This window comes from Phaenicophaeus curvirostris, chromosome 16, assembly GCF_032191515.1.
Source record: "Phaenicophaeus curvirostris isolate KB17595 chromosome 16, BPBGC_Pcur_1.0, whole genome shotgun sequence".
NCBI classification, from domain to species: domain Eukaryota; kingdom Metazoa; phylum Chordata; class Aves; order Cuculiformes; family Cuculidae; genus Phaenicophaeus; species Phaenicophaeus curvirostris.
Genome location: NC_091407.1, coordinates 4,857,598 through 4,869,175, shown reverse-complemented (window position 1 = coordinate 4,869,175; position 11,578 = coordinate 4,857,598). Strand labels below are relative to the sequence as shown.

The window sequence follows — 11,578 nt, the reverse complement described above, 5'->3', positions numbered from 1 at the left end:
TGCTTCAACAGGAAACTCATGGCAAACTGGTCTCAGAAAACCAATTTACAGCACAAACATTAACCTCATGTCCTCCTTCTGCTTTGTAAAACACAATTTTGTAGCAGTTGAGATGGAGGCACACACTGTACTTCTCATCTGGGGGAAAAAATTGCACTTTTTCCATATTCCTTAAATCTTAACAGGAGATATTTTTAAATCGTAAGAGAAGAATGTGAATTCAATCTTAAAAAATAAAAATTATAACCATGATAACTTTCACTGCTACTACACTTTCAGCAGTGTAGCAGTGGCAGCTCAGCCATTCGGGGTTTCTCCAGGGAGGCTCAGAGAAGAGGCACAGCAGAAGTCACCCCCAGAACAGCAACGTGAGAAATACAACTCTAGATCACTGCACCAGCCTCTTCCCTCTTGAAAATGAATGCCATGAGGCTCCCCTCTGCAATCCACTCCTGGGGATGACTTCTAGGCACTTGAACCCTCATCAGAAAGGGATGCTCCATCCATGTGATCCCTGCTGGCTCTCTCCAACAGCTACCTGTCTCACGTTAGCTACTTCTCTCACTCTGGACATGCAGTCCACAAGTTCACCCCTTACCTTTGCACCTGCGTGTTGCTGCTGGTTCCTGCTCCAGACATGAAAGTCTCCTAGTTGTTGTTTGCAGGGGCTGGGAGGTACACCGGGTGCGGCATGCGGGATCTCGCAAGATGGTCACCAAGCCCAGTGTTTGAACTGCAAGGAAAAAGAAAAGAAAACATAAGAGGGTGTTTCATCAGGGGATATAAAAGATTGATTGATGGCTTGATTAATGTGAAGGCATGCCAGGGACAGCACAGCTACTCAAGTAATGGATCAGACACAGAGACGCAGGGACCAGATGTGAACGGGAAGAGGACCAAGGGGAGGTCCAAATGAGATCAGCTGTTCAACATAGTAACTAAGGGGAAAAGAAATCTACCCGCCAGCTGGAGGAGGGTTTGTAAGAAATGCTGGAAGGGACCTGGGACTGAAGTGAGAAGAACGGGACAAATGCCAGACAAGGACTGAGAGAGATCTGGGCATGCACAGGGCAGATGTAGAAGACATCAATGCAGAGCACCTGAAAGAGTGAGCAGCCACTGCCACCACCAGCTCCGGCCACCCAGCACGGATAGATCATAATAAGCTTAATAACCATCCTTACACTTGGGGATTGGTCTCATAAATGTGTTTTTAAATCCTAAGTGTGATTTTATTGTCTCCATTGGTCACTTCCAACCGCTCCTCCATTTTTCTTTTACTTTTGAATGCCTGACTGGCCAGAGCTCTCTCTGCTTACCATTGCTGCCAGGCTCCTGCTCACCTGTGAAGCAAGACAACCAGTATAGCAGCAAGAAGTGATGCTGATCGCAACAGTACTCATCTTTGTGATATTCAATGTCCTGTTTTATTATCGTCAACATAATAACAATAATAGCAATATTAGTGACAACCATTTTGTTATCCCTCCTGTTAGTAATATTCAGAAGTGACCTAAAAGGTATTTCAGAAAGGCAACACAAACCCAGTGCGAGATCCAGGAGAACAGGGCAGTTAATTAAATGTCAGAGTGATGGACAGAGCTGGGACAAGCCTGGAACAATATCAGAGAGCTGGACAACCTCTGACAAGCGCAGGGAGATGGATGGATCTGGGTCACATCTCAGACCTCTCCCCTGGTGGAGGCAGAACCCTCGTACCTACATGCATCTTTAAACACAGCATCGCTCCCTGCTTTGTCGCTGTTTCATTGACTTATGCCTTTCAAGCCGTGTCACCGACGGCAGTCTGATCTGGTGACATTTTATTACCTCCAAACGGTGCAAAGAAAATAAAAAGCCCCATTGAAAATGACAGCGTCTTAAGTGTGTTTTTTAACCAGCCTATGTGTGAACTCACAGCAGGTAGGATTTTTTTTCTGCAAAAGATTTCTTCTCCTTTTTCCAAACTAGACATTCACAAGAGAGGCAGGTGGAGGACAGTGAACAGGGAGAGAGAATGGCAGCCAGAGGGTGTTGCAAAACTCCAAGAATAAATATTACAGAACAAAAGCACGCCTGTGACAGGTACCTGGCAATCTGTAAGTCATCAGGAGAGTGGAGAGCATAATAGACTAATCAATCAGGTAGACAAGGGTGAGAAGTGTCACAGGGAGGCAATAGGTAGTTGGAGGTCAGTTATGAAATATAATCTCTAAATTGGAAGGAGAAGGACAGTAGCGCAAGAACAATGACAGGTATTTGAATGTAGGTAGGTGAATGTTGGATCGGTGATTTCCAGGAGAGCGAATGTTGGATGAGAATATTATGGAGGTAAGAAAAAATAACCTGGTATTTTAGAGATGGCCACATATTCTGTAAAGTGAAAGGCTGAACCGGCGAGACTTTAAAGTGTAGCTCCAGTTCAGAAAACGCTGTTGAAAGGCAGACAGTGGGGCTCCCTGTTGTTTGTTCCTCTAGGTTTCCAGACAGTTTGTCAGATTAGAAACAAAAAAAAGTGATGCTTTTCCTAAGTGTTAAGTCCTGCAAATACTATCTGGGATCTGAAAGCCAAGCTAGATCCTTCCTAGCTTGCGTTTTCTCATCAGTGATCCTGGCATGTGCAATCTCTAATCTAGTTAGCTAAGAAGCAGGGAAGTTGCACACTGCCATGCATGAGAAGAGGAGGATTCTGCAGGTGAATTTAATTATTCCCTCTACAGAGAAAGTGGGAGTCAATAGGCACAACTCACTCTCCATTATAGCATCTGGGCAGCACAGTGACAACAAGGAGCCAGGCAGCATCATTTGCTTCTCTTGCTAAGCTAAGGAGGTACAGTACCATTACACCCAAAGAAAAGCTTGACTTAACATGAAGTAATTTCTACCAACACTTTTCTGACCTTAACTGCGTACTACAAAGGCATCACACAGTCCTTCTAACAACAGCTAGACCCAAGCAATTAGAGCTGAATGAACAATTTGTAATGAATAATCGGTTTGGCAAACTTCACCTCATTTTATGCTCACGAAATGTTCACACACAGATTGCAAAGTTCTCACATTTCTTTGTTAATGGAAATAACTTGCCATTTTTCCCCCTAAGCAAATAGCACCGTAACAGTTCATTGAAAACAATCTATATTCAAAACCTAGGCTGCACTGATGGGTTATGCCAGCCACGTGGTGCTCTTTCAGCTCCTCTATTGGGTAAGGGGCCAGAGCAGCTCCAAGAACTGCAAATAAGGACCACAACCTCTCTCATTTGAAATTCCCTTTTGCAGAACCTGTCAGCATTAGAACATTTTCACTGGACTGAATATCAGCCACGGATATGGGTAACATGGGAGAAGAGCTATCAGTGGTCCTTCTACAGCTGATGGAGAAAGCCAAGTGTCTTCAGAGGCCACTGGAGAGATGGACACTGAGGACATGTTGGAGAATCTGGATGACAAAGAGTCTGACTGCCTTAAAATTTGTGCTTAACTCTCCATGGCCAGCACTGGCCCTACAAAGAAAAGGGCAATGGTTTGCAGTCCAGGAGGTGGCACGTGGCTCACACGAGGCTGGACCAGCAGCTGACCTGCCTGGTTGCTAATGAAGCCAAGAACAACGTGTGCTTTAACAGACTGAGACATGCAGGGAGATAAGAGAGCACGGGGCAATAAATCAGGCTTTCAAAGCAGAGCATATTAGGAGATCCATGGGACAGATATTAGACCAAAGGAGCAAGCACCGGAGAGACAGGAGCAGTTCTGCTCCTCCTCCTTCCCCCTGTTGCTAAGGAATTTTTTTTCCCCATTTAATAACATCCTCATTGTTTTCAAATGAGCAGCAAAGCCAGTGGGTTCCACGTGGCATTAGCAATGTGTTTGTGAAAGGGAAAGCGACTGGCTCCTAGCAGGATTTGATAAAAGCCTCTCCAAGCTCCGAGTGATTTACAGCTCGGGAAAACAAACATGGACTGATACAAATGCAGAGAGGCAAAGACAGCACCGAGATTCAGGTACACTCAATTACCAATTCATCAGCCCAAGTGAACTTGAAGGGCTTTTCAAACTCTACACAGCTCTAAATTAAAGGAAATCTTTAGATGGATAGCAGTCTGCAATACAGGGAGAAGAAGACTAATTTGTTGATCTTCAGCTTGGGAGCCCTTGCCTTTCACGGGCAAGGGGGGCAGGTGGCAGCTCCCACTTCTGACATGGGACTGGGGAAAGGATCAAGTGTTGGGATGCCTTCCACGCACTGCTACAAAGCTGCCAGCACACACCCCCTCCCTCCCTCCCTCCTCCTCATGCCCCAGTCCCCGAACAGACTTTTTTTCCTCTCTCTACTAGAAACTCTGCTTTCACTTGCCCTGGAGGTATTTGTGGCAAAGCTGTGAAAATAACTGATTTTTTGGATCATTGGCTGAAGTAAAAAAAAGGAGAGAAAAAAAAACAAAACAATGCACAGTGACCCCAGATTGGAATTGGCCAGGCTCTCCACAACAAAATATATAGAGAAAAAATTAGATATCTACAGGCAACCAATTGTTTAATTCAATATGAAACTAACTCATGAGGAATGTCATTTTTCCCTCTATCCCCTGCCTAGAAACCCATTTGTTCACAAGAAGAGATGATTTACAGCTTCCCAGCTCCATGCTCCAGCAGCAGTGACACCGGCGTGGTGTTTCCTATCTTCCCCATTGCATGAAGCTCTTCAGCGGTTGGGGACGGGGCCCTTCAGGATTATTGTGATAAAAACTTGGAGGCAGCTGGGGGTAGCAACAACATTTCAGGAACAGAGGGAGTCCGTTCACCAAGAGATTGCAGGAAAATTCTTTGTTAACTGTTCATGTGGAAACTGTTTTCATTTCAGTGTCTAATTGATATCCTGGGGAAGCGGCATCTCTGGAAAAGACAGCTCATCCTCCCCAGACTCTGCCTGTGCGTGCTCAGGCAAGGTGTACCACACTGCTGCACTGACTGAGTGACTTGCTGTCCCCAAAGCTCCAGTGCTGTCCCCATCCCCCTAGCCTGCATCCTCACCCTGCGGTTTCAGAGACCTGAACCAGTGCAAAAGCCAAGGGGTAGCTGAAAGGGTGGGGGTTGACCTCAGCTGCCTCTCAAACCTTTGGCAGAGAGGAGACTTTGGAGAGTTTTGCAAAGAGTAAAGCCTGTTCATCAGCAAGGAGAGCTGTGCCAGCCTCCAGTCTCCAGAGGGGTCAGGACTGCCCGCATCCCTATGGGAGCTGCCAGCACCATCCCTCCTCCTGCCAAAAGGAGCATCGAGCCCTTATTTTCCCACTGGAAATCAGCCCTCCTCCCTCCTCTTTCATTAGGTCTCCTCCAAAGACAGCCACCATCACTCACACATGCAGCTCCAAGGCTGGCTCTGAACTATTTAAAAGCACAGCAGGTATTTTAATTATTCACATCAAGCGCGCCTTGCTTGCTAACGACTCTTTGAAGATGTCATAGCCAACGCAGGGTGGAAAAGAGGCTTGCGAGGCAGCTTCCCATGGCCCAGCCTCAGGGCAAAGCTTGGGTCTGCAAAACAGCCAGGATCAGGTGTTGTCACCAAGGGCACAGGTGGCTGGGGGACACTTGGGGAAAGAGCAGTTGGTCCAGTCCCCCCACATCTCCTTGTCCATCCAACCCATCATCCAACCGCCTGCCCAGCCCACCCTCTGGTCTCCGTCACCGCACCTCGCACGCTCCAGCCTGGAGTATCTGCCAAATGTTTTGCTGTTGCTGCACTCTGCTGTGCCCCACGCTGATAGATAAGCTCTCATAATATTTTAAGGGTGCTGGAATTATCAAGATGCAAGGAAATAAAGGGGTACTTATACAACACAGCTGGAGATGGCATGCTTTCTCGCTGCCTTGAGCTGCTCCCAGGCTTATAAGCAAAGAGCTGCTTTGGAAATCAAACCCTTGCCATCCTGCAGCAATACCTATACTTGCTTATTCCTTCTCGGTACCATCAAAAATACTTGCTGCGATAGCATCTGCTCTTCTGATCCACATCCCTCCCTGGGGCCTGGCCCTGAGGGATCAAGGTAGAATAAGCTCACCTTTCGCACGGGGAAATAGGTGCAGAAATAAGGATGGTGTCCCACCTTCATGGCTGGAAGAAAGACAACTTGTGTTAAAGGGAGCCAGGCTTGCACCAGGCTCACAGAGGCTATTTTGCAGCTCTGGTGTGGGACAGAGACAGGCATCCCACCCGCAGAAAGATCAGGGCTGCGGGCTCCCTCGTTTTTACTCCATTGAGTCTCAATTAAATGTGAGCTTTCTGTGAACCTCAGGATTTCTGTGTGAGGTTGTTCCTTTCACTTGGAGGCTGCTTTCGGTTATTTCTCTTATTTTTGATAACCATTAAATGGCTCTTCTTCCCTGCCTTTGCTCACCATTGCCTCAGTGTAAATCTAGAGGATTTCCAAGAATATTCAGGATTTGCTTTCCCCCACCTCTATGTGAGCAAGAGCCTTCACCATGGGTAACCCTGAGCTTCAGGGTTCTCTCCCACAGTAACAACCTGCGAGCAGAGAGTGTCCCACAAAAGCTTCTCCCCTAGTTGTAGAGCTGAGGTCTTCAAGCCTCCTGAACCATCAAAGACAGCCCCTCTCTTTTTAACCTATGTGTTTTTTTAATGTTAACGTCCACCACACGCCCAATTCAAAACTCTAATAATGAACAACTGCTTTCTTCCTTTCCTTCTGATTTCATATTCATGAGTCAGGGTTTCCTGGCACTAAACGTAAATGCTAAACGGAAATTGCTGCACAGTGACATGCCTGTGTAGCTTCACTGTCCATTTATTTGCCTTTTCAAAGAGCTGTTGTGTTAAGCAAACATCTCTGCCTGGATCCTATCTGGAGGATTTTGTCTGGTACGGCATGGTGCCTGCTGGGGTGGGGGAAGCAACTCTGTGTGATGGTGTCTCATAGCTCTGTTTTCGCTTCAGGGTATTTCTTGTACAATAGTTTGAGCTCGGCGAATACACCTCAACCTTTTCTTGAATATTTGCTTGAATCTTGGCAGGCTGTGTTCAGAGCTGACACAGCAAGGACTGAAGCAGGGAACTCCCAGGGAGAAACACATCCATCGTTTCGGCTCGGGCTCCATCGAGGGCTCCTGCAGGCAGCAGTGGGCAGGTGGCTTGGCAGGAGAGGTAAAAAGACACCTGCAACCTTACTGGGCAAATGATTTTTTCTGGCAACCAGAAAATTCACATACGCATGAAAAAAAAAAAATTAGGATTCATCCAAGCTTACTTCCCTCACCCAAAAAAGAGGGACAAAAGGAACCCTGGAAAATAGAATGTTTTCTGTTAACCACAATGGCCAAAATATTTCATTGCATTTTCATTGGAGACTATGTTTCCATGTTGAATTGAATTTTTTTTAAATGGCAAAAAAATACTCTAGAAGCAAAAAAATCAAAATAATTAAATCTTCATGTATTTCAAAGTGAACAAAGATACTCTTGGCAGAGACATTAAAGGTGAGTAGCCTCTCCTCCACCTAATTGGACTGGGATGGAAGCTTTAGATACACAAACTGCCATCTCCCAGTCCCTCATCCAGTATTCCACCCTGGCCATGGAGCAACAGGTCTGCCCACCTCTGCTGGTGAACCATGTTGTCCCATTGGAGACATCACTGTTCTCAGCTACCTGCTCTGCAATCAAACAGACACAGATATCACCACCCTGGAGGCAAGGACAGCCACCTGAGGCTGGAGTTGGGCTATGCTCATCGCCACTAACTGCCTGGTCTCTTCATGGAAACACCAGCTGAAGGCGACTTTGCTCTAAGACGTGGGCTGGAAGGGGGAGCAGCTGATGTTCAAGTGCCCTGGGCTGCTCTACCAGTTTTGCTCCTGCAATGGTCATCTCCATGGGGCACGGTGGGCAGCGAGGAACTGTAGCGGTGGATATGGCAGCTCTTTGCTTATCCAGTGTGAGAGGCTTTACCTCCTCTCAGGTGCCTCCACTGCAGCCTCCTTCTCCAGGACTCCATGGACGCACTGCAACTTCTTTCTGTGTTGGTACTCTATCACCTTTTCCCTTTCCTTCTGCAGTCATCTGTTGCCTTTCCCTGTCTGACTTTTCTCCAAATGCTTTAATAAATGAGCTCATAGGAAGGCAAGAGCAAGGATGAGCAATGAATATCAGACCATGAGAAATGAACTCACAAATGTGAGTGTTTGTAACTACCAGCTGAAAAGCTGTGCTCCTGCTCATGGAGGACATGCTGGGTGGCACGTGTTCAATCAAAGTAACCAATGGGGACCACATTTTGAATATTATCTACATGGAGCAGACTTCTAGTGAGGAAATTATGCAGCAATGTTTAATGGTGCCGATGATTCAGCAAGTAATAGAAGGAAATATTCTTCAAACCATCATCAACTTCTCATGGATAACTCCCAGATGGGACTGAGGGTAAAAACCCTTTCATTAAAAAGCTATCCAGCTATGGTAAAACTGCCATATGTGTCTCACTGAGACAGAAGAAGTCTGATTGTCAAAAGTGACTTCTGCTTGAAAGCTGCAGGGAAATCAGAAAGCTACTTCGCATTTGAACAAGGGTTTTGAAATCTGTCTTTAGGGACCTGAAAGCATAGCTAGATCTCACACAGCTGAAGGTGTCTTACAGCTGGATGCCTAGGTTAAGGTAATTGTCTAGACTTCTTTTATCATCAGTGAACAGAGAGATGTGCACCAGCCCCCAGAGAGTGATTCATTCTTCCTGTCTCAAACATCTATTTTTGGATGGGATGAATTACATTCTGGAGGTGTTGAACTTTCTCCACAGACTATAGAAGAGTTTAGATGATGAACTTAGCCTAGACACTTAACCTTTTTATTACTAAAACAGCCTATGCATGACTGGTGAGAGCAACCCAAGTTGTGGCAATACAGTGTCATAGCAATGGTAGGATGGGACACCTTGGCCAACACCTACAGTGAGCAGACACAAGAGAAGAAGTTCTCTCTGCAGGCAGGAGATGGATGAGGAGAAACCCTCTCTCCTCATCATAAGCACACACTGTGCTGACTTCAGTATTTAACTAAGACCTGAGGAGACTCTGATGCCTGATCATCTCATCTAATTAACTTTTGTCATGCAAAAGGTATGGATTACATCCAGTCCCTTACAAAGTGTGCCCTGAAAGTTGTAATTTCACAGTCCTGGGACGAAAGCAGGGACTGGTCTCAACTAAGTATAGCTTTTCAACAAGATTAAGCTTTTTACCGAGTCTGGGTCTTCCTGAGATTAGCAATCCCAAGCATTCAAAAATCGACAACTTAGTTCTAAAAAAAACAACTGTATTTTTGTACCAATCTTCCCAGTTTTGAGCAGCCATTTCTTGCCATTTTAAGCGTTTGGTTATGAACTTGAGAGCTACTTTGTAGACAAAAGGCTCCATGACTCAGTTTTGCTGTAGCCCAGGGTCAATGCTAACATCCTATACTCGCTCTGAGTCTTCCAGAAACCGATAAGATTATTAGTGCCATGACTTCAGTGGGGGTTGATTTCAGTCATCTCAGAAAGGCAAGACCTATTCACCTCCTAGCTCCATCCTGCTCAAACCCCTCCAGTTTCCACTGCTGCAATATACCACATGCCAGGTTACCTGTGCAAAACCCAGGTCTGGAAAACCTACAGGAAAACCAGACATTGCAACTTCAAAGATTGACACGAGAAAATCAAATACAAACAGGGAAATAAATGAAAGGAGAAGTTACCAGAGGAAGCCAGACTGCCATCCATAAAAAGCTTTCTAAAGGAAATGTTAGCAACTGGTTCTGAGGTTTCTTACAAAAAGCACGTCAGGACTCTTCTCCAAAGCCAACAAACATACTGGAAGAGTGGGAATAAAATTTATGACACTAAAGACAAAGATGGAGGGGTTTTACTATCCAGAGTTGTGGGCTTTGATTCACAGGAGAAAGGTTCACGCTCTTTCCCGGGGCGTACGGCTGCCAGAAGCAGAATGCAGCTGATGACAAAAAGCTGATGGCTGGAAGCCAAGGGGTTCCTTGGGGGGCAGGGAAATGCCTTGGAGACTTCAGTTCTCTACACCAATTGGCTTACGCCTGCCAGAAAAAAAAAAAAAGTGTATTTTCCTGACTTGTCTGGAAAATCAAGATGGATCATACTTATTTAAGGGGATGTTCACAGCGCTCATGGGAATCTGTTCAAGACAGGGCTGAGCAAGACCTTCAGCTCATGGTACGATACCAGAAGTAATGTAGGCATGTGAAGTGTGGATCTATCCGTCTATCTAGAAACATTCACAGGTAAACAACACACGGGCTTCTTAAAGCCTAGTGATATACATTAGACTTCCATGAGCTGAACAGATTTGCTTAAAGGTATGACATCCATGAAGATGGATGCAGCATCGATGGCTTGTTTTCTCCTTTTTGGCTTGGTTTCTCTTCTTCTGCTATTGGGTTATCTGGGACACATTTCTACAGCTGTGTCTCAGTTTTCTTGTTTTTAAAAACAGGCTAATGTGACTGTGAAGTGTTGGAGATCTCTTAAGGAAAGACACTGCATGAGAGATTTCTCTATTTTAAATCCTAAAAAGTGCTAGCCAAGTGCTAGTTCTTAAATACAGTCAGTGAATATATAAGGCAAATCGATTTCTGCAGAAGACTACATCATTTAACTGAAAAGTCAATAATCATCTTCCATACTAACGTTTAAATATTTGATCAAAAACATTCAGATAACGGTATATTTTTGGTTCAGATTGTTCACTGGAAAGCAGGGAAAACACAGAATTACACTCAGTCTTAACCACTATGTTGACAGAGAACACAAATGTCAGTATGACCATCTTAGAAAAGATATTTCAGAATATGTAAAATTACATGAGTCAGGATTACTCATGATGATATCTTACAAGAAGCAGTGAAAGCTCTTATTTCAGGAAAACTCTTGCAATTGCTAACAATGTGAAGAAAATATAGCTATAAAAAACTGCCTCCCTCCATAAAGAAATACAAAGACTTCAGGCTGCAAAAAACACTGTAAACGAAAAGCAAGATAGAATACTAAAAAGTCTAACAGACATCTCGAAACATAATCAAAGGGCTTTCAAAATCACAAATAAAAATGGTCAGAGGAGAGCTCCATGAAAGAGGCAGTAAGATAAAAGAGTTTGGCTTGCCTTCTTACAAGAGTTCATATACATATATACACAAAAATATGGAATTTTTTCAGAACAAGTGCAAAATTATTGTAATAAGAAGATGCAGTTTATCTGGGAAAACAAACAAACAAGCAAAAGCCCAACAGTCCTGTATCATGGCAATGGTCAAAGGGCTGAAAACCACCTAATTGCTGGCAAAGGCTGTGAGCAGCGAGCTCTACAGCCAGGCAGCCCCAGTCAGATGTTAGTTCACCTTCCCACCAGAAATCTGCATATCAGCAACACTGAAATTTCTCCTGATGTGAATTAGCTTTGGTAAAATCGCATTTTAAAAGAATGAGAAATGTTTTGATAAAACAAACATTTCTTTTTCAAGACTTCAGGAGAATCTTTCATTTCTATTTTTATCACATAATAAAC

The 11,578-nt window shown here is 44.7% G+C and overlaps 1 long non-coding RNA gene across 1 annotated transcript in view; it reads right to left on the bottom strand.

The window, feature by feature from the left end:
* Positions 1–621: 621 nt before the first annotated feature.
* Positions 622–11,578, bottom strand: part of LOC138727788 (uncharacterized) — a 55,468-nt gene continuing 44,511 nt past the window's right edge. Inside the window, exon 3 of the long non-coding RNA XR_011338613.1 lies at positions 622–733. This is a non-coding gene — a long non-coding RNA (uncharacterized lncRNA). The remainder of the gene's footprint in view (positions 734–11,578) is intronic.